Source organism: Lactuca saligna, chromosome 1 (assembly GCF_052625555.1).
Source record: "Lactuca saligna cultivar CGN05327 chromosome 1, ASM5262555v1, whole genome shotgun sequence".
NCBI classification, from domain to species: Eukaryota; Viridiplantae; Streptophyta; class Magnoliopsida; order Asterales; family Asteraceae; genus Lactuca; species Lactuca saligna.
Window position 1 is genome coordinate 97,490,434 of NC_136417.1, and position 21,729 is coordinate 97,512,162.

The window sequence follows — 21,729 nt, forward strand, 5'->3', positions numbered from 1 at the left end:
TTGATTCTCATGTTTATTAACATTATCTTGATAAACCCCGACTAAAACACAAAGTGAAGTGTACGAGGTTTCTGAAAACAAAAATTTGGTTCTATGGCTTGTCTATTTAACTAAAACTAGGAAGATTTGACATTCGATTCTTAGTGGTCTCCTCCCGTTTTCATGATAATAACCAATAAGCCCAACCAAACTGAACTCGACTAACAGAGCTTTCCAATCAAATGAAGACGATAAGCGTATTTATGTATTTTTAAAAGACGAGATTAATAATGAAACACTCCCAACATTTCAATTGGCCAGAAAATTGCAATTTTATCTGATTGAGATGAATTCTCATCTCAATCCAACGAACACCAAAGGCATTACAAAGTTGTCATGTCGTTTTTTTGGGTGGGGTAAAAAGCTACCATCGACAAAATTTCGAGTCGTAATCCAATGCATTATAAGGTCATATGTTCCATCACGTCCCACATTTTTTGGTGGGACAAAAAGTTACAATTATTGTCCTACTATATTGACAATAGTCCCAGGTGACTATCGAATGGATGCTAAACACAGTACAAGATCGTGATATCATATTATGTCCAGATCTACACAAAATCAAATGAGCCTTAAATGGCACTAAATGAATTCATTCTTCATTTCCCACCAAAAAATGTTTGTTATATACAAACAAAAAAAGGGAACAAAAAGACTAAAGCAAACTACATGAGACGACCCACATAATGTGCTCAGGAGTTGTAGCAATTGTATGAAAAACTAATCAGCCATTTGTAATTTGTAAAGAAGCAAACTACTTCAATATAACGTTTTCACTCTTGCAATGCTCTCCACGTACAAAACACTAGACCATGTGTTTCCTAAAATGTGTAGATAACATTAGAAAGTTTTATGCCATTAAAATGCATTTGAAGAGATGATAAATGTAACTAAGAGTCAGGTTACATGCAAGAAATAGCAACTTACTTTTAGTTTACCATGGATTATAGCATTCTACTTTGCATCTTTCTATCACAACATTGTCGTGTAATTTACTTTTTCTTATCAAGTACCAACATCCAATTTTCTTATAAATGAATTTCCAAAAAAACAAACCTACTAAAACAATTAAAGATTTAAAATTCACAATTGAATATTTTACCAATTTAAAAAATGAGACATGACAAAAGAAGGTTAAAAAGGTCTTTTTATAGTTGAACTTAAATGAAAAGTTTAACAGTTTTGGTAAAAATGACAACCAATGAAAGAAATTGAGACCATAAGGATGGATGGTTGTGTGTGGTTTTTTAAATTTGCCCTCAAAGTGAAAATTTCACTAAACGTCAAGTTCCAATTTGGAATTTAGTCTTCCATTCCAGAAAAAAAAAGGAAATTAAAAAAAAACAAAACCGTGTTTCTTTTTTCTTTTTGGAAAGAACCCTGAAAGCCTCCGATCCCAACGCGTAAGAAAACACCAACATTTTCGTTGTTTATTTATTGTCTCTCGCCCTCTCCCTTCCTTTCATAGTGGACTCCCTGCTGACTTACTGCTCATCTTTCGTGGCCTTTGTCTCTGTTCATTTTTCCTCTGTTATCGCTACTTCAGCTTTATGTAAACTCTGCTCATCCGCTACTTTTGCTTGTCTAAGAATTTCGGTTATCAATCACAGATCACATCATAATCATGTCATTTTTCATAAACAGGTGATTAAAATTTTGTTTATGTCAGCTATTTTTTTTAGTTTACATATCAGTTACAGTCCAGCACGTTCTTGCTTGAAGTCCTGAATGATGTACAAAACTTTGCGCACGCAGACTGGGAAATTCTCCGATTCTCGAAAATTGCTTCCTTAATCATTTTATATTTTGAATTCATAAACGCCATTTTTACGTTTGATTCTTTTTTGAATGATGGTATATGTTCCTTAATTGTAAGCTAAACACTGAAAACAAACAAGCTTATATATTCGATTGTCAAAGCCAGATTGTAAGACATCCAGGTGTTATTCTACTTGAATCAAAATCAGGATATTGCTAGTGCATAGTCTAGATCCTGAACCAAATAAGGAATGCTCTCTCTGTTTGAAAATAAGTTGGATTAGGTTTATGCTTCATTTTTCACTTCCATAAGTTCTACTTCTGATACAGAAAACAGTCTTCTAATTCTACGTTGTAAAATTTCACATTTCTTGGTTAAATGGTGGTCAACTGATAATGCTTCAGTTTTCACTTCCAAGGATGGCATCAGAGCTTTGGAATCAGCCACTCCATCTTTTGGCGATTCTGTTTGCAAGGGTATAATTTCTTGATTCTTATCAACATGCATGGTTTCAAGGGCATTTCTGTTATGAGGATCAGGAGGGCATTTACGTCTTTTTCATAGATGAGAGATCCAGAGATCAAAAATTGCAATTTTGTTCCAGCCCTGGTCCCAGGCAGTACACCTGGTTCTATCATGTCCTGCCTTGCATAACAAACAGGGCCTTAAACCATTAGTAGACAAAAAGATTCAAAGCACTAGAATCCCCACTCAAGTGAAGAAAGCCGGTGAAACCAACTCTTATATAACTAATAACTGAGAAGGGTGAAGGCTCATCAACCCATAACTCATAATGGATGTTCTCTCTAAACTCCTCTCAGAAAGATCTTCATCTTCTTCATCAACTCGTGGTTATAGTTCATCAGCTCGTGTTCCTACTTCATCAACTCATGGTCATAATTCATCAACCGATGGTTATAGATATGATGTATTTTTAAGTTTTAGAGGTGTTGACACTCGTCATAGTTTCACTGATCACCTTCATAAGGCCCTCATTGATGCCAATATCAATACCTTCTTGGACGATGAAGAGATTGAAACAGGGGAAGATTTGAAACCGGAATTGGAGAGTGCAATTAGGGCATCTCAGGCTTCTATTATTGTGATGTCTAAGAATTACGCTACTTCAACATGGTGCCTGGATGAATTGGTGCTGATCCTTGAGCAGCGTATGACATCCAACCATATTGTTATTCCAATCTTTTATCATGTTGAGCCCACCCATGTCAGGAAACAACAAAGTAGCTTTAGGGATGCAATGGCTAAGCATAAACAGAAAATGGATGAAGAGACAGATGCAAATAAAAGAAGTCAGTGGGCTCAAAAGATGGACCGATGGAATAAAGCGCTTATTGAAGTTGCTAATTTAAAAGGAAAGGATGTAAATGGAAGGTAACCACTTTCTTACGCACATTTACATAATCCTTCAATTTTGTTTGATTAAAACATGTATGATAGTATCATCTTCTCCCAATGCACGTCAATAAGTTTCTTTAACATCATTTAGAATACATATATTTGATGTATTAGGATATAAATTTCACACATTTATTATGCATTTTGTTCTTCATTATAAGTTAGATCATTTAGACAAACTATTTCAATTATTTTGTATGCTTTCTATTAAAAAACAAGATTTAAAGGGTTTTCTATGCATCTACTATTAATTATACCATACCACCTTCAAATCATACTGTCTTTTATGATAAATAACTTCTCTTACCTTTAAGTAGTAAAAGATTACCTATAACTGGCACTTTTTTTCAACCACACCACAATGATAGTTATGATGGTCTTGTGTAAACACAGTGAAGTTAGGTTGCCCACTGAAATCTGGTATTACATTGGCATCTATTACCTTTTTATACATAAATATTTATGACCTTACACATTGGATTCTTGTTTGGTTAGAACGTAGAAGTGTAAACATAATATCGTTTTAATGTGAAGGACTTGATTAAAATTATTAGTTATGATATAATTTTGATTTTGAATCTTTGGACAAATTAAATCTCCAAATCTGGTTTGTTAGTTTTGTGGTTCTTATAAAATCTGATTTCAGGCTAGAGACAGAGTTTATTGAAGAAATTGTGAAGGACACCCATCATAGATTACATGTACACTTAAGGAGCGTTGGACCACAACTTATTGGGATGAAGTATCATATTAACTTTGTAGCTTCATGGTTGAAAGATGGATCCTCACATACGGCAGAAATACTCACTATTTCGGGTATGGGTGGGATCGGGAAGACATCTTTAGCCAAACATGTCTATGGGCTATATTTTCATGAATTCCACAAAAGCAGTTGTATTGAAGATATTAGTAGGGTTTGTGATGGAAGGTTTAATGGGTTGCTTGATTTACAAGAACAACTGTACAGTGACATTTCAAAAACAAGTTCAATTAAAGTTCATGATGCTTCGGTATACACCTCAAAGATAGAGAATGTTGTAGCTCGTAAAAGGGTGTTTCTTGTTCTTGATGATATCAACACTCTTGATCAGTTGGATGCATTACTTGGGAGCAAAGGTTTTCATCCCGGAAGCAAAATAATTATAACCACAAAGGAAAGACATTTGATAGAGAGGTGTGCACTATTCAAAACAAACATTAACCGAAAGCATACAGATCTCTTGCTTCAAGGCTTACATGAGACCGAATCATGGAAACTTTTGTGTCTCCATGCATTCAAATGCAACTATCCCAAGACAGGATATGAAGGGGTGTTATATAAGCTTGTGAAGTATTGTCAAGGACATCCATTGGCTCTTGAAGTATTTGGCAAATCTCTATATGATCGAGATGTAACTTATTGGGAAGGATGCATAGAAGGGCTAAAGAAAGAAACAAATTCTCATGTAAATAATGTCTTGAAAATGAGCTTTAACTCTTTGCCATCCAAAAATGATAAGGACTTGTTTAAGTATATTGCTTGTTTTTTTGTTGGAATAGAAAGAGATTTTACCGAAACAATATTAGAGGCATGTGATATAAACACAAGATCCGGGATCACGAATCTCATTGACAGATGCCTTCTTAGTATAGGACGGAATAATGAATTGAAGATGCATCAGTTGGTTCAAGAGATGGGAAGATTCGAAGTATGTCTAGAATCACTTGACAAGCCATGGAAGCGAAGTCGATTATGGGGTCATGAGTCATTCAGAGTATTGAAACAAAAAAAGGTAAGAGTCTGTGCATACTTGTCAGTAGTGTGCATGTTTCAAACTACTTTGTATTGTCTAATTTTTATTTTTGGCCATTGGTTTTTTCTTAGGGTAAGGGAAATCTTGTAGGCCTTTCCCTTGACATGCGGATGCTTGAGAAGGAGAAGTGTGCATCATTTGAGTTGAAAACAGATGCATTCAACAACATGGATAAGTTGAGGCTACTACAACTCAATTATGTGCATATGAATGGGTCTTATGAGAACTTTCCAAAAGAAATAAGATGGTTGTGTATGCATGGGTACCCTTTACGGTCTTTACCTTTAAACTTACCTATACAAAATCTTGTTGCTCTTGACCTGTCATACAGCAATATTGAGTCTTTTGTCGGTTGTTATAGTAATCCACAACGATTTAATGTGGGCGCTATTTCCAACAATTTTCTTTTTTTTATTTGTTTGCATTTTCTTTTTTATTTCTTCTTTGCCGGAGGTCTCCTACGGAAGCAGTTTCTTAACCAGCCTACCTCCCCTTTACCCCATTTGTATGGGATCGGGCTAATATTGTTGTTCTTGTATAGTAATCCACAACGACTTGTGAAGTGGAAAAAGGTAACTTATTTCATTTATCATTCTTCCATGTTGAGTTGAGTTGATGAATTTCACTACTATTCTAATTTATCTCCATCTGTGCAGTTGGATGGATCTTGCTTAAAAGAGAAAAGGTTGCTAGGATCATTGAAGATTCTTAATTTAAGTTTCTGTAAACAACTTCATAGTCTTGGTGGATTTGACCAACTTCCTGCACTTGAGAGGTTAATAGTTAGAAATTGCATTGGTTTGGTTGAGGTTTGTGAATCAATTGAGCAATGTGTTGACCTTGTCTTCATCGATTTGAGCTACTGCAAGAAGCTTGAAAAACTTCCAAGAAACATAGGCATGTTGAAGAATGTTAAAACAATGTTTCTAGATGGTTGTAGTCTCGGTGAATCTGGAATCCAGAATAGGGGTAGGGGTATGGATTCACTGGAATTGTGCAAGGCTAAAAACAATGACATAAATACAAGAACCTCTTCCTCTGCCTTTGCAGGTGCTATACCAAGTGATTTGAAGTTGTTTACAGTTTATTTACCGAGGTCTTTAGTAAGGTTGTCACTAGCAAATAGTAGGTTGTCCACTGAATCCTTTAATATGGACTGGAGTTGCCTATCCATGTTAAAGGAATTATATTTAGATGGCAATCCTATAAATTCCATGCCCAGTTGTGTGAGAACCCTTCCTAGGCTTGAGATACTTTGTATGGAGAATGGTATAAAATTAAAGTCAGTTAAGGATCCTCCACATACAGGAAGCAAGTTGCGCTATTATTTTAATAGATTTCTTGAAAGCGAAGTGGTATTTGACCCGGAGAGTTCCTCACTAGAGTTATCACCAATACGGCTGTTGCAGATTGATGTTGCAGATTGATGCAGGGTTGCCATATGAAATTGAAGGCATTGTGAAAATCCAACCTATGGTATGTGTTGAGGAAAAGATATTACGTAACTTGGGCTGGAGTAAATCAGACTTCCTTAAGGAAAGGCACTTGGGAGCTAGTTCTCGGATACTTAGTTACCAGGTATTTTTTTAGTTAATTGTTTGCCTCTATGTGAATATGTATGATATAATTATTACAGTGATTAGTTAAGGTGGCTGTGTTTGGCAGATGATGATTTATGAATTTGGAATATTCAGCACAATGTATACGGCAGAGGAGATGCCGAGTTGGTTTAGGCATAGAAGTGTGGGGCCATCAATATCATTTACCATCCCATCATCATCATCATCATCATCATCATCTCCAAATAACCTCCTTACAGGACTCAACTTCTGCTTCTTGAAGACAATGAAATGTATCCATGATTATTTTCTACTTGAAGATGGCCAGATCCCTTATACACCAATGATGACAATTAGTAATATAACAAAGAAGCTCACCTGGATATACGAACGTCACATGGACAGAGTTTCCGAAGGTCAATGCGTGGTGTTAAGTCATTGGATGTTCGGGATGAATGAGATGGAAGCTGGTGACCTCATTACTATTACTGTTACACTGCCGAATTATCGAGTTGTAAAGGAGTGTGGGGTGAGTCTTGTGTATGAGGATGATGGAGAGAAGAAGGATGAAGAAGAAGAAGATGCGTTGGGTTATTACAAGTCATGGAATCACATAATTGGTGGAGATCTCTCCCCTTTTCAAACAACAACAGGGCAATACATCTTATATAAAAACCGATTTTTGTTCCATTACCTTAGATTGCATCCATATCATCGTAAATTAGTTCCCGTGGGCCCCGAATTTCAAGGTAGATGTGATTTTTGTTAAATATATTTTATTGTCATCGTAAATTCGTTCGAAATGGCCCCGACTTTCAAGTGGATTGTTTGTGAATAATGATTAACTTTTTATCTGTTTTCAGCACCAAAGAAAAAGGGTTGGTTCAGAGCTTTCTCCCCAAGGAACCCTCGCATAACTGATCGTGCAAATGAGGTATACCTTTTCACACCCAAACTTTTCACTCTTCATGTGAACAAAAGGCATACACAACCAAATATTAGGAATCAAAGTTCTCAATTGGTTTAGGATGTAACAAAATAAGAGGAGTTATAACCTTGCAATGAACATTTGAAAATGCCAACATTAAAATTTGGAATCATTTTTTGTTCATACCATGTCTAGACACAATGTGTCAAAATCTAGGATCAAATTCTCACCATTCCCTGTACTTGACATGCAGTTGAGTCCAATTCATAGATTCATCATGTTCTGTAGATGTTGTTCTTGGGCAAATCCTATGTTAATAACAAACTATTGCACTTTGGAAAACAATATGAAATTGTTTACGCATATTACTTGATTTTAAGGAATGTTATTGGTAGATGCATGCCTTCTTAGGATAGGACCAAGCAACATGTTGAGAATGCATAAATTGCTTCAAGAGTTTGGAAGAGATGTATCACTAGGAGTCATTAATTAATCATGTTGAATCAAGAAAATGTAACATAATATATACGCTTCCAAGTAACTATCTGTTTTCATAGCATTTTGTATTGTAACTTGTATAATATATAACTTATAAAATTTTCTTACTTTTCTTTTCTATGTAGGGTGAGGGGGAATCTTCACAGTCTCATCCTTCAGATGAAAATGATTGAGAAAGAGATGCCACTTCCTCATAATTTGAACTGAAATCTTGGGTAGCCTATTGTTATTGCAAACTCAGTCATGTGCAAAATTTAACACATTTGGAATTGTATTGTTATCAAAATTAAACACTTTTCAAATTTTGTGCTATTTCCTCATAATTGGAACTGGGTCTCAGTCATTGCCTTATCAACAATGTCAATCGTGTGTATGAACTCAAAATCTCAAATCCTTGATAGGATTATATAATTTATTTGGGTACTATGTAAAAGTCACTTGCTACACTTTAATATTTTAAGATTATAGTTCTGAAAGATGAGAACTCTCATATCATTTGTTTTTTTAGTTTATTTTAGGAGCAACACTTTTAGGTCGCCCCTTTTTCTTCACATCACGAGACAGGATAGCATCACATATAATTAATTTATATATCTTATTTTTACTGTCCTCTATATCTTTATTGTTACTATTTGTTGTTGCCAAAAGAATATGATATTCTCATTTATTTTCATTTTCCAGCTCATCTTGATATCATATCAAGTTATCAGTAGTATTTTTGCAACAAAGTTAGACTCCACAATCTGGTCATTTGAGGCTGAAAATAAATCATCTACATCAACTTATCTGTGGTCATTATGCACCACTCTCATTTCATGTTTTTTTTTTCCATGTCCTCATTGTCCTTAACAACTTGAACATCACATAACCCCGTGCCTGATTCCACCTCATTTGAGCTAAAAAAAACCTGTTCATCTCCTTACCAACATCTTGATTACCATTGAAGTCATTTAATTGGCCATAATTATCATTCACACTTGCATTAGTAACCTTGCTTTCGGTATCCAGATTGGAGATACAAGGAGTAGAGGCTTTAATTATCTCATATTCAACAACTATAGTAGCCAACTTAATTTGAATACAACAAAATGGCACCAAAAGCAAAAACTATAAAAGCAACACCCAAATGTTGAGAGAAGATGCAACATGGCCAAAAAGCAATTAGCCAAAACTATATCATTGGAGACAATAAACCAATTCAACTTGGCCAAAAAGCAACATGAAGCAAATGGAAGCAATGAAAGGATACACTATTTAAAAACTCTGAATTGGATTGAGTCACCAATTTAAAGTAATAATATCCACATCAAAAGCTAGTAATGCTCATACTATTAAATATTTTCCCAATTATAGCATTGAAAATTTCTTTTTGGATGACATTACTTAACTGAGTATATTTTTCAAATTACAATGTTGTAATAGGAAGACACTAAAAATGGTGTGCTATAATAAACAAATCAATGAAACACATTGCTATTTCTTGCATTTAAATTATAAAAGTCAGTCAAAGATGATATTTGTAAGCATTCAAACCTTGAAAATGAATCCAATCACGCATATAGGCATACAAGTCCCTGGTCCATTGCATAGAATCTGTGAAAAGAATTTAACATGCTCTTTAGACTTATTGAAACAAAGAAGTCTAAACTACAAAAATGGGTTAATGTCACTGATAGGTAACAAAGTTTTTCGAATTGGTTTAAAAGCTCTCTAAAGTTATTTGTTTGCATCCTAGGGGAATAATGTGGAATTTTTCGGGTTTAAAAAAGCCACCTCCATCTTCCTCATAATCATTGTTTTTTCATTTGTCGGGTTTAAAAAACCCAGAAATTAGGGTTTCATCCTCTAGCTCCAACTCGTTGAGTCATGTCTCCGACTCGGCGAGTTGGTTATTTAAAACACGTGGCCTCAAAATTCCTACTCGACGAGTCAGGGCATCAACTCGTCGAGTAGACCTTCCAATATGAAAAATAAAGCTGTAAAGATTAATACCTGATAGTCGGGGCGTTACAATTCTACCCCACTTGATCTAGACTTCGTCATCGAAGTCCGCTGCGGTGAACAACTACGGATAGTGCTCCTGCATCTCCGCCTCCGGCTCCCATGTCCACTCAGACCCTCTTCGGTGCTCCCACTGTACTTTTACCAAAGGTATCTCCTTGTTCCATAGAACCTTCACCTTCCTCTCCAAAATGGCCACGAGCCTCTCCACATAATTCAGGCACTCATCGACCTAAATGTCATCCAATGATACTACTGCCTCCTCATCCAGGATGCACTTCCGCAATTGCGAAACGTGAAAAGTGTTGTGGATCTGACTGAGCTCCTCAGGAAGATCTAACCCGTAAGCTACCTTGCCAACCCTGGCAATGATCCTGAACGGCCTAATATATCAGGGACCCAATTTCCCCCTCTTCCTGAAGCAGATCACGCCCTTCCTGGGCGAGACCTTCAGGAGTACCATGTCACCGACCTGGAACTCTAACTCAGATCGGCGTCTGTCAGCGTAACTCTTCTACCGGCTCTGAGCGGTCTGCAATCGCTGTCTAATCTGTTGAATCTTCTCGGTAGTTTGTAAGACTACCTTAGTCCGTCCCATCACCCTGTGTCCAACCTCACTCCAACAGACTGGGGTGCGACATCTCCGCCCATACAACAGCTCGAAAGGTGGAGCACCAATGCTGGAATGATAGTTTTTGTTGTAGGCGAACTCTGCAAGGGGTAGGTGGGAATCCCAACTCCCACTGAAATCAATGACACAAGCCCTCAGCATGTCCTCAAGGGTCTGTATAGTCTGCTCGCTCTAGCTGTCAGTCTGCGGATGATAAGTCGTGCTAAAATGCAGCCGCGTGCCCAGTTCCTCGTGGAACTTCTGCCAGAAGCGAAAGGTGAATCTAACATCTCGGTCGGAAATAATGGAGACCGGAACTCCGTGGCGAGCAACGATCTCGCAGAAATACACGTCGGCCAACTTCTCGGCCGATGAACTCTCCCGTATGGCCAAGAAATGGGCACCCTTGGTCAATCGATCCACGATGACCAATATAGCATCAAACCCCTTCGCCGTCCTTGGCAGCTTAGTAATGAAGTCCATCGTGATCTGTTCCCATTTCCACATGGGAATCTCCAGAGGCTGCAGCTTGCCATGCGGCCTCTGATGCTCAGCCTTGACCATCCTACAGGTTAAGCACCTCTCGACGTACCAAGCGATTTATCGCTTCATGCACGGCCACCAGTAACTCAAACTCAAGTCCCGATACATCTTGGTGGCCCCCGGGTGAATAGAGAAGTGAGACTTGTGAGCCTCCTCCATAACGGTCAGTTTGACCCCACCAAACATCGGAACCCTTACCCGACCGCATCAGGTCAACAGTCCCCAACTATTCTGCACAAATCGGGCGTTTTCGCCCCTGATCCTCTCCAGTTTCCAGTTCTCTGGTCGCATTGTAACGCCCCGATTCTCAGGTATCATTCAACTATAGTTTCTTGGTTTTGGCCCTACTCGACGAGTTGGTTGCCCTACTCGTCGAGTAGCAGAGGGATTGGATCGTAACTTAAGTGACTGAGTCAGCGAGTCCACTAGTGGGACTCGGCGAGTAGGATCGAACGGACTCCGCGAGTCACAAGGATGACTCGGCGACTCTGATGAAGAAAGCCGTGAACTCGCCGAGTTGGATGAACAACTCGGCGAGTCCGATGAAGATCGTCATGAAACTCGGCGAGTTGATGAACAACTCGGCTAGTCGGATGAACTTCCCCCAAGGATATGCACGCGTATGTGCCCATCGAGTTTCGCTTAGGAAACACGACGAGTGGCTTTAGAGTTCAGTCTAAAAACGAGGGAAACTCGACGAGTCACTCGATGACTCGGCGAGTAGCCAAGGGAACTCGGCGAGTCAGGTCAACATGGACTGTTGACCTTGACTGTTGACTTTGACCATTGACCCAAGTTGATCTATTGACTTTTGAGGACAATTCTAGAAGGATCAGAAACTTACGTATGTAATTCGTGATAAATATAGGTGGTGGGATTCGTGACAGTAACCCGAAGGTTGGAGCTGATTTCTGTGAGTCGACGTTTCAAGGTGAGTTATCCTCACTATACTAAGGGGTCTAAGGCACCAAGTCCGGCCCATTGGAATTGATATCCTAGTAGTCAATGATATGTTGAGTTGAGTTAGTAATATTTGCCAGTTGATATGCTAGTCGGGTAGATCTGTAGGACTGCCTGTGATACTGATTGATTACCTGCATGTGTATTTATCTGTTACTTGTCGACATGTTATGTGGGATGGGTTGAGGTTGTACTGCTCCGTACGGTAGCCGACAAACCCTAGAGTATTCCAGATATGAGCTGAGGGCCCGGTAGGCATTCCAGACTCATACTGAGGACTCGGGAGCATTCCAGATACGAGCTGAGGGCCCGGTAGGCACTCCAGACTCGTACTGAGGGCTCGATGGCATTCCAGATACGAGCTGAGGGCCCGGTAGGCATTCCAAACTCGTACTGAGGGCCCAGGGGGTAGTCCAGCTTGTAAAGCTGTGGACCCGGTGCATGCTGTACTGTTTTGATTGCTATGATATGTTAATGTTGATATTGCTATGTGGACTGTATGTGTATCGGTATTTTGAGGTGACTCACTAAGCTTTCGGGCTTACAGTTTCAGTTTATTGTTTCAGGTACCTCAGGGGATCACGGCAAGGCCAAGGTGTGATCGTACAGCTCCTCCTATTATGTTATGTTTCTGGGAAAAGACTCTGATAATCAATGTTTTGAAAACAAAGTTGTAATGTTTTTGATGAACTTGACATGTTTTTAAAAGTTTAAATTTGTTTGAAATTTTGGATGTTACAAGTTTGTATCAGAGCCTTGGTTTGAGTGAATTAGAGAAACATTCGTGTGAATCCAGTCTCAAATCAAGGAGCGGTTTTCAAAAATGTTTTAATAAATTGATTTTCAAATAAATCAGGAGGATGCAGGATGTACGATCAGCCGGAGCCAGTAAGCAAACCCCAAAATACCATACAGTTATTTGATTATGTGACATGTTAGAACAGCATGCTAGTACTAGGCTAGGGATCTTCAGGATTTGTATGATAAAATTGCCTGAGTACATGGTGCCTGCTAGCCTAGGGTCTCCTTTACATGAAATTGACATCATTACTGTAGTGATTTAGTGTATGCATCACGGTTGCACATAACTAAGACCTTATAGCCTGAGAATTTCTGATTTAGCCTTATGTTTTGTTCTTGTTTGATTGGGAGCTTAGGGTAGAATTGAATATTCAAAAGTCTATCGGGTCCAGCATTAAGTATGGCTATCATGCACTAGTGCTGCAGGGTTGGTGGAAGTTTCGTGAGTGGGAAGGTTGTTGGGATAAGTCTGCCGATTTCGAGTCGTCTAGCATTCTTTTAGGAATCAAACTTGAGTGCTCGATGTGATTATATGTATTGTTAGGGCGTTGTGGTGATACTTGGAACAAATATGGGTAGGTGTGGAAGGTAGTATGGGCCCGTACTACTGAAAGCACAGTACCCATACGTGTGACAAGGAAGTCATGACTCCCAGGGTTTTGTTGGGGGTTGTTCCCTAGTTGTTGTGTATAAAATTTTCTAATACCTTGTGTTGTGTTTCAATAATGGTAATGACTAGGCGCTTTGTGACTGGATCCAGTTCAGGATCAGGGTCGGGATCAGGAGAGGGCGGACAGGGGGAGCTGACAGCACCCGAGACGATCGGCCAAATGAGGCCGGGGGAGATGGATGACAGGATTCGAGCAATCCTGCATGACGAGGTTGTTGCGTTGTTCTGGGCCGAATTGCCGGAAATGTTCGGGTCAATTAAGACCGCCATGGTGGAGTATTTCGATGAGCGTTACACAGCCCTCACAGAGACAGCCGCCGCAGCAGCTGCCTCAGCTGTAACTACGGCAGAGGGAGGACTAGGTAGGGGTTTTCAGTACCGGGACTTCGACAACACGAAGCCCCTTAATTTTGATGGGACACAGGATCCCATCAAGGCTATGAGATGGATTTCAGATGTGGAGGGGTGTTTCTTCACCTGCTCATGTCCTACTGACCAAAAAGGTCAGGTGTGCTCTTAACCTGCTTAGGTCCGGAGCCAAGGATTGGTGGAGACTTGTGACTGGGGCTTATACTGATGATCAGAGAGCTGCTGTTACTTGGGAGCAGTTCAGGGAAATGTTTCGCGCTCGTTACATTCCCAGGGTTGAGCGGGAACGTTTGGCACAGGAGTTTCTGAGTCTGAGATAGGACGGAGAGTCGGTGACGGAGATCACCCGTATGTTCACTGAGAGGGCGATGTTCTACCCAGAGTTTGCTTCCGAGCAGTCTCAGATGACCCGTTATCTGAGTATGCTCAAGACTGATATCCGACGATTCGTATCCACCCAGCGATGTGATACTATTCTAGAGTTGCAGGAGGCCGCCAGACGGCGGGAGTTGGAGATTGAGTTGCAACTGAGGGAGCAGCGGCCGACCCTGATACTGTCACAGCCGGCGCCGAAGCGGCCTAAGACAGCAGATGCTAGGATCGGGGGTCAGCAGGGCCGCACTTGTGGGAAGTGTGGCAAGGGTCATTCCGGGGTATGTCGGGCTGGTAGTGGGTGCCACAAATGTGGCAAGGAGGGGCATTACGCGAAGGATTGTCGCCAGACTGCCGCAGTTCAGGGTATGAGGTTATGTTACCACTGCAAACAGGTCGGCCACATGAGGGCCAACTGTCCACTACTTACCGCCAAGCCGGTGCAGACTGCAGCACCGGCTACTTTGAGGATCACAGACGGGAGACCAGACAGGGCAGAGCCTCCGAAGGCTCAGGGTCGTGCTTTCCAGCTTACGACGGAGGAGGCCAGAGCAGCACCAGATGTGGTTGCTAGTATGTTTCTATCCTCCCCTTGTTTTATTTATCTGTTATATGCTTATCTGTTGTACCTGTATTTAGGTACGTTTTTGGTGAATTCTTTGCCCGCTTTGGTCTTATTTGACTCGGGGGCGAGTCGGTCTTTCGTGTCTCAGTCTTTTAGTGGGGAGTTCAGTACACCTATGGGCGAGTTAGAGTGTCCGTTGCGATTGTCCATCGCTAACGAACACGGGGTTTCTGCTTCTTCAGTTGATCGAGGATGTGACTTGGATATTTTCGGGGTATCTTTCCCGATAGACTTGATTCCGATTCCCATGGGGGAGGTGTGCGTGATTGTGGGCATGGATTGGCTCAGCAGGTTCGGTGCTATGATTGATTGCGAGGGTCAGCGAGTGGTAGTTCGAATCCCAAGTGGGGGAGAACTGGTTATATACGGTGAGGGCACCAGAGTAGGCTCAGGTTTTTGCTCAGCTGCCAGGGCTCGGCAGTACATTCAGCATGGGTGTATGAGTTATCTAGCGTACGTGGTAGATACGCGAGTCAGGGACCAGATTTCGGTCTCCGATGTACCAGTGTTTAGGGAGTTCGCAGATGTGTTTCCGGAGGAGTTACAAGGGATACCTCCGGAGAGGCAGGTCGAGTTCAGGATCGACCTGGTGCCAGGTGTGGCCCCTATCGCTAAGGCGTCGTACCAATTGGCGCCGCCTGAGATGCAGGAACTGTCGTCGCAGATGTAAGAACTGTTGGGCAAGCAGTTCATTCGACCTAGTAATTCTCCATGGGGAGCGCTGATTCTTTTCGTCCAGAAGAAGGACGGTTCACACCGGATGTGCATTGATTACCGGGAGTTAAACAAGCTAACGGTGAAGAACCGTTATCTACTTCCGAGGATAGACGACCTCTTTGATTAGCTGTAGGGCGCATATTGGTTTTCCAAGATCGATTTGAGGTCCGGGTACCACCAGGTCAGGTTCAGGGAGGAGGACGTGGAGAATACCGCATTCCGAACTCGTTATGGACATTACGAGTTCGTGGTGATGCCGTTTGGGCTCACCAACGCGCCAGCAGTGTTTATGGACCTGATGAATCGGGTCTGCAGACCGATGCTCGACCGCTCGGTCATAGTATTTATAGATGATATCTTGGTGTATTCCAAGACCCGAGAGCAGCATGAGGAGCATCTGCGAGAGCTGTTGGGGGTCCTGAGGCGGGAACTGCTGTATGCCAAGTTCTCGAAGTGTGAGTTTTGGTTACGAGAGGTCCAGTTCCTTGGACATCTCGTTAACCAAGAAGGGATTTTGGTCGATCCGGCCAAGATCGAGGCGGTTATGCAATGGGAGGTTCCGAAATCCCCCTAAGATATTAGGAGCTTTTTGGGATTGGCAGGATACTACCGGAGATTCATACGGGATTTCTCTAAGATTGCAGTACCCCTCACTCGTCTCACGAGAAAAGGGGTGGATTTTCGGTGGGGTCCCGAACAGCAAGGAGCGTTTGAGAACCTTCGGCAACGTCTGTGTGAGGCGCCAGTCCTGACACTCCCGGAGGGAGTTGAGGATTTTGTGGTGTTCTGTGATGCCTCCATCACAGGGTTAGGGGCGGTTCTCATGCAAAGAGGACGAGTGATAGCCTACGCATCGCGACAGCTGAAACCGCATGAGACTGGATACCCTACGCACGATTTGGAGCTGGGGGTGGTGGTGTTCGCCCTCAAGATATGGAGACATTACCTTTTATGGGGTCCGTTGTACCATTTACACGGATCACAAGAGCTTGAGGCACATCATGGATCAGCCGAACCTAAACATGAGGCAGCGCAGGTGGCTCGATGTAGTCAAGGACTACGATTGTGAGATCCTTTACCACCCTGGTAAAGCGAATGTGGTTGCGGATGCTTTGAGCCGCAAGACGGCGGGGTCTTCCACTCCCGCAATATGTATGAAAATAGATGTGGACTCCCCGCTGGTGAGCTTGATCAGGGATGCCCAGATAGAGGGTATGTGATGGAACATCAGCCTCCGGTGAGTCTTCTGGTCTCCTGCTGTGGCGGAGATCTGTTGTTCACAATCAGAGAGACGCGTTAGAGCCGCCCCAAGGACTGTGCCCCGGGAGCGGGCTCCGACGGTCAAGTTAGATCAGCTAGAAGATCTGAGATGGTCCTCCATAGCTAGAGAGAACCATCTTGGTGCTGGTGGTGGCTGACGGCGGCGGGTGGCGGCTAAGCCACCCGGCCGGAGTATAGTGGCGGCTGAGCCATGGGTAAGTCTAGTGGTGGCTGCACCACTTGGGGAGAGTCTAGGGAAAGGGTCCTGGGAAAAGATCCAGGAGAGGTCCCCCCTTTTCATGGAAGGGGCACTATTCATTATATAGGGGACAACTAGGTCAAGGGGAATTAGGCCAGTCCTTGGGCCAGCCCAATTCGGGCCCAGCTAGCAAGGAGCTGGGTAAGGCCGCCCGGAGGCGCCGGGCGGGTCTGGCGGGCGCGCCCCAGGCAGGGCTGGCGGGCGCGCACTAGGAAAGGATGGCAAGGGAGTGCCAGGCGAGGGAGCGCCTGGCCGAGCCGGCAGGAGAGTCCTCAACAGGGCTAGCAAGGGAGTCCCCAGCAAGGGCTGGCAAGGGAGAGTCAGGCCGGGCTGGCGGGAGAGTCCTTGGCAAGGCTGGCAAGGGAGTCCCCAGCAAAGGCTAGCAAGGGAACGTTAGGCAGGCCTGGCAGGAGCGCGCCAGGCCAGGCTGGCGCGCTAGAGCAGTCTTAGGCCATGCCAGTGGACCATATCCCATCAAGTCCCCCCAGTCTGGTGTTATTGGTACGCGGCCAATGACATCGGACTGGACTAGTCATATAAACTAACAGGAGAGTCCCCAGCGAGGCTGGCAAGGGAGTCCCCGGTAAGGTTGGCAAGAGCGCGCCAGGCCAGGCTGGCGCGCTAGAGCGGTCTGGGCCACGCTAATGGGCCATATATCATCAAGTCCCCCCCAGTCTGGTGTTATTGGTATGCGACCAATGACATCGGACTGGACTTAGTCATATAAACTGTGTGTCGTCAATTCCCCCTAGTTTGATGCGATTGGGTTGCTGACAATCGGATCGGACTAGTTAAAGAACCAAAGCATTTAAATTATAAAGAGAAATGACCGAACCTTGCCCACGAACGCCGTGGGGCTATGCGATGAGCCAAACGCTGCTTGAGTTGACTTGATACTCCTTCATTGAGAGGAGTGCGAGCCGGTGAGATGCAACGTAACTGTTGCTGCGATCATGCGGACCGAGGCTGCTAAAGAGTGTTACGCGACACTGATGTCGGTGGAATGTCGGACCGGGGTAAATAAGAAGCGTAAGCTTGCCATTCAGTCCCTGAGACTGTTATCCGATGTGATTGTTGTGGTAGCCATGTGAGATTGGATGCTACCAGTAACCATCTACATAGTCTGCATTGCGGCGTACCAACCCTATTCCCCCCCCCCCCCCTTTTCTTAGGGGAGGCAAGGAATAGATTCCGAGAGCTTGGCGACTAGGTTGCTTAGCGAGGGTCACGTAGTAAGACTATTGTCGATAGCCAAACGACAGAATTCTTGAGGAACAGGTAGTAAGGCTATAGGTAGGGTTACATGCAGTGAAACTGTTGCCGAGAGCTAGGCAGCAGAGATGTTGCGGGGTACGCAACGAGGCTACAGGTAGGGTTACACAGCGAGACTGTTTCCAAGAGCCAGGAAACAGAGATGCTGTGGGGTACGCGACAAGGCTATAGGTAGGGTTACACAGCGAGACTATTTCCAAGAGCCAGGAAACATAGATGTTGTGCGACAAGGCTACAGGTAGGGTTACACAGCGAGACTGTTTTCAAGAGCCAGGAAACAGAGGTGCTGTGGGATCATAGGTAGTAGGGCCGCTGTCAGGATGACCTTCTTGCTGGAGAGTATCCTCACTATAGCAGGTTGTAATGCGGATAACACTTCATCGATCGTCCGAGCACAAGAGAACCATGATGACCGCGAGAGAGGAAGCACAGAGATCATGGTGTTAGTCGTGGAATAAGCTTGTGATGCACGACTTATGGTGCGCGACGATGCGCGACTTATGTTGCGTGACTTAGGGGAATAGCTCGGACTTAGCAGCCAGCGAACATGGAGATGTCTTGCGGGAAAGCATCGCTTACAACAGATCGGGTTTGGCTGCTAACGATCGCAGATAGATCACGTGAGAGAGCATCGCGTGGACTGGATTGGGCCTGGCTGCCAGCGATCGTAGATAAATCACGCGGGAGAGCATCGCGTGGAATGGTTGGGGCGTGTTGCCATACTGGAGTCGGGCTGAGAAGCCAGGCGACTCGAGGTAAGGGTACTGGACCTCGTATGCGGAGCTTGCTGCTATAATGGAGTCGGGCTGGGAAGCCAGACGACTTGAGGCGAGGGTACTGAACCTCGCATACGAAGCTCGCCGCTATAATGGAGTCGGGCTGAGAAGCCAGACGACTCGATGCGAGGGTGCTGAACCTCACATGCAGAGCTTGCCGCTAATATGGAGTCGGGCTGAGAAGCCAGACGACTCGAGGCGAGGGTGCTGAACCTCGCATGCGGAGCTTGCCGCTAATATGGAGTCGGGCTGAGAAGCCAGGCAACTCGAGGCGAGGGTGCTGATCCTCGCATGCGGAGCTTGCCGCTATAATGGAGTCGGGCTGAGAAGCCAGACGACTCGAGGCGAGGGTGCTGAACCTCGCATGCAGAGCTTGCCGTTAATATGGAGTCGGGCTGAGAAGCCAGGCGACTCGAGGCAAGGGTGCTAAACCTCGCATGCGGAGCTTGCCGCTATAATGGAGTCGGGCCGAAAAGCCAAGCGACTCGAGGCGAGGGTGCTGATCCCCGCACGCGGAGCTTGCCGCTATAATGGAGTCGGGCTGAGAAGCCAAGCGACTCGAGGCGAGGGTGCTGAACCTTGCGCGACTGGGCATAGCACCCTAAAACTTATGTGCCTAGTTCGTGTGACCAGTCTGGGTTAAGCCAAAATGGTACCTGATGCTTTGCTGCCTCGCTGTCTTGACTATTTGTCGAGGGCTATGCGGGGGTGCTACTTAGAGCTGGTTAGTGTAGCTACCGCCAAGTGGTGCGTAGCGAGACCGCCCTCAAGAACTAGTCAGCAGGGCCGCTAAGGTCCGGGGAGCGAGCTGCTAGTGATAGGTGAGCAACATGCCTATTGATAGTTGAGCGACAAGACTACCAAGAGTTAAACCACGAGGCTAATCTTTCAACCCGGAATATTAATGTCACCTCGAGGGCGCACTATCATGCATAGCGTCAGCTCTTCATGTACTTTAATTCCGCCCCTTCGGAATAAAGTTCACTTCTACATAGTGTCGCACCAACACTACCCCCCCCCCCCCCCCCCCCCCCCGTTTCTTAGAGGGGGCGAAGAAAGGGAAAGCGGATGTATAGTCGCTGAAAGCTGAGATGCATAGCTGCTGGTAAGAGCTAGGCGACCCCAGTACTAACAAAAACTGGGGTGTACGGCTGGCACGACTGCTGAGAGTCAGGCAACGTAAATGTTGATGACCGGGATTTTCGGCTGCTGAGCTGGGTCGTATGGCTACTGAGAGTCAGGCTGTGCAACCGCTGAGAGCCAGGCAGCGCAACTGCTGGGGTCTAAGCAGCGAGACTAGCGAGGTCCGGTCAACATGAATGGTGAGAGCTGAGTAGGAAGGCTGTCTAAAGTTGGTCAACACAAATGCTGATAGCTGAGCAACACAATTGTTGAGGGCTATTTCGAAACGCTTTACGAGTAGCAGTAGTAGTACCGCATGAGTAGTAGTGTACTACTATTCTCCCTCCCCTTTTTTTATTATTTATTTATTTATTTTTGAAAATGTTGAGTGAATTTTGGCTGCAACACATATTCTGAAAATCGTTGTTGTTGGGTGGCGCTGAACGAACTCTTGACTTTAGAGATTAGCCCATGTAAATTGTTGAGGTGGCCTAATAAAGTAGATTAGTTTGGGAGGAGCCCCAAAATGAAATTGCTTAGCCCACTTGGAGGAGCCCAAAGTTACGCACAATTGACAAGCTAAATTATTTTTGCAAAAACTAGGTCATTTGATTATTTTTTAGGCGGCCCAGATGCTATAATATATGAGAAGCCCAAATCAAATGTGATAGCCCACATGCGACCTGTTAGGGTTTATGGAGTTGGAGGCCCAAATCCCTTTTTCGTTGTGTACGTGTGTTTAAACGTCCATGGGTATCAAAAATGTGTTTTGACTTTTCTCTTACAGCCGCTCTTCCCCCTTACTCTCACGATCTGTTCCAAGAATTCCACAAAGAAGAAAGGAAACGGCAGTGATCTAGCCATCGACGCTAATCAGTTGAGTCGCCGGCTGGATGTGATTTGGCGGTGATGGGAGAGAAGCTCTTAGCGGGTGGCGATCGGAAATAATATGGCTCCAGTCGGTGGTTATGTTTGAAGCAAGTTCAACAGATCGGTCAGTACCACCGGTAACGGGGTTGAGGAAAACGGTTGCTGCTGGAGGTGTTAAAGATGACCAGTGACCGCCGCTGGTGTCGGCACTGCTGTGAAGCAATGATTGCTGGGGGTCGTCAAGGTGAATGGAGTTGTGAGTCCGGCAGCGACGGGCGTTGGGGCTAGTTTGGTTGATGGGTGGTTCCGGTGATATTTTGGTGATCTCTTAGATCCGATAGGTGGCGACTACTCGAGCACAACAGGCCGGCGGTTGATTGTTTTTGGGTGTCGTGTGCTGTGGAACGGCGGCAACTTGCTGGGTCGTCGCTTGAAGTTGTTCAGCGATACCAGGTTGTCCCTTGGGGTAGCAAACAATGGATGGGTTATGGCAGGCAGCTGATTCGATCA

The 21,729-nt window shown here is 44.0% G+C and overlaps 1 pseudogene across 1 annotated transcript; it reads left to right on the forward strand.

Moving 5' to 3' along the window:
• Nucleotides 1–1,689: 1,689 nt before the first annotated feature.
• LOC145041985 (TMV resistance protein N-like) lies at nucleotides 1,690–8,403 on the forward strand (annotated as a pseudogene). The gene is made up of 7 exons (XR_013680510.1): nucleotides 1,690–3,190; nucleotides 3,861–4,986; nucleotides 5,079–5,579; nucleotides 5,664–6,585; nucleotides 6,673–7,315; nucleotides 7,430–7,500; nucleotides 8,118–8,403. The product of XR_013680510.1 is annotated as a TMV resistance protein N-like (transcript).
• The last annotated feature ends 13,326 nt before the right edge of the window (nucleotides 8,404–21,729 follow it).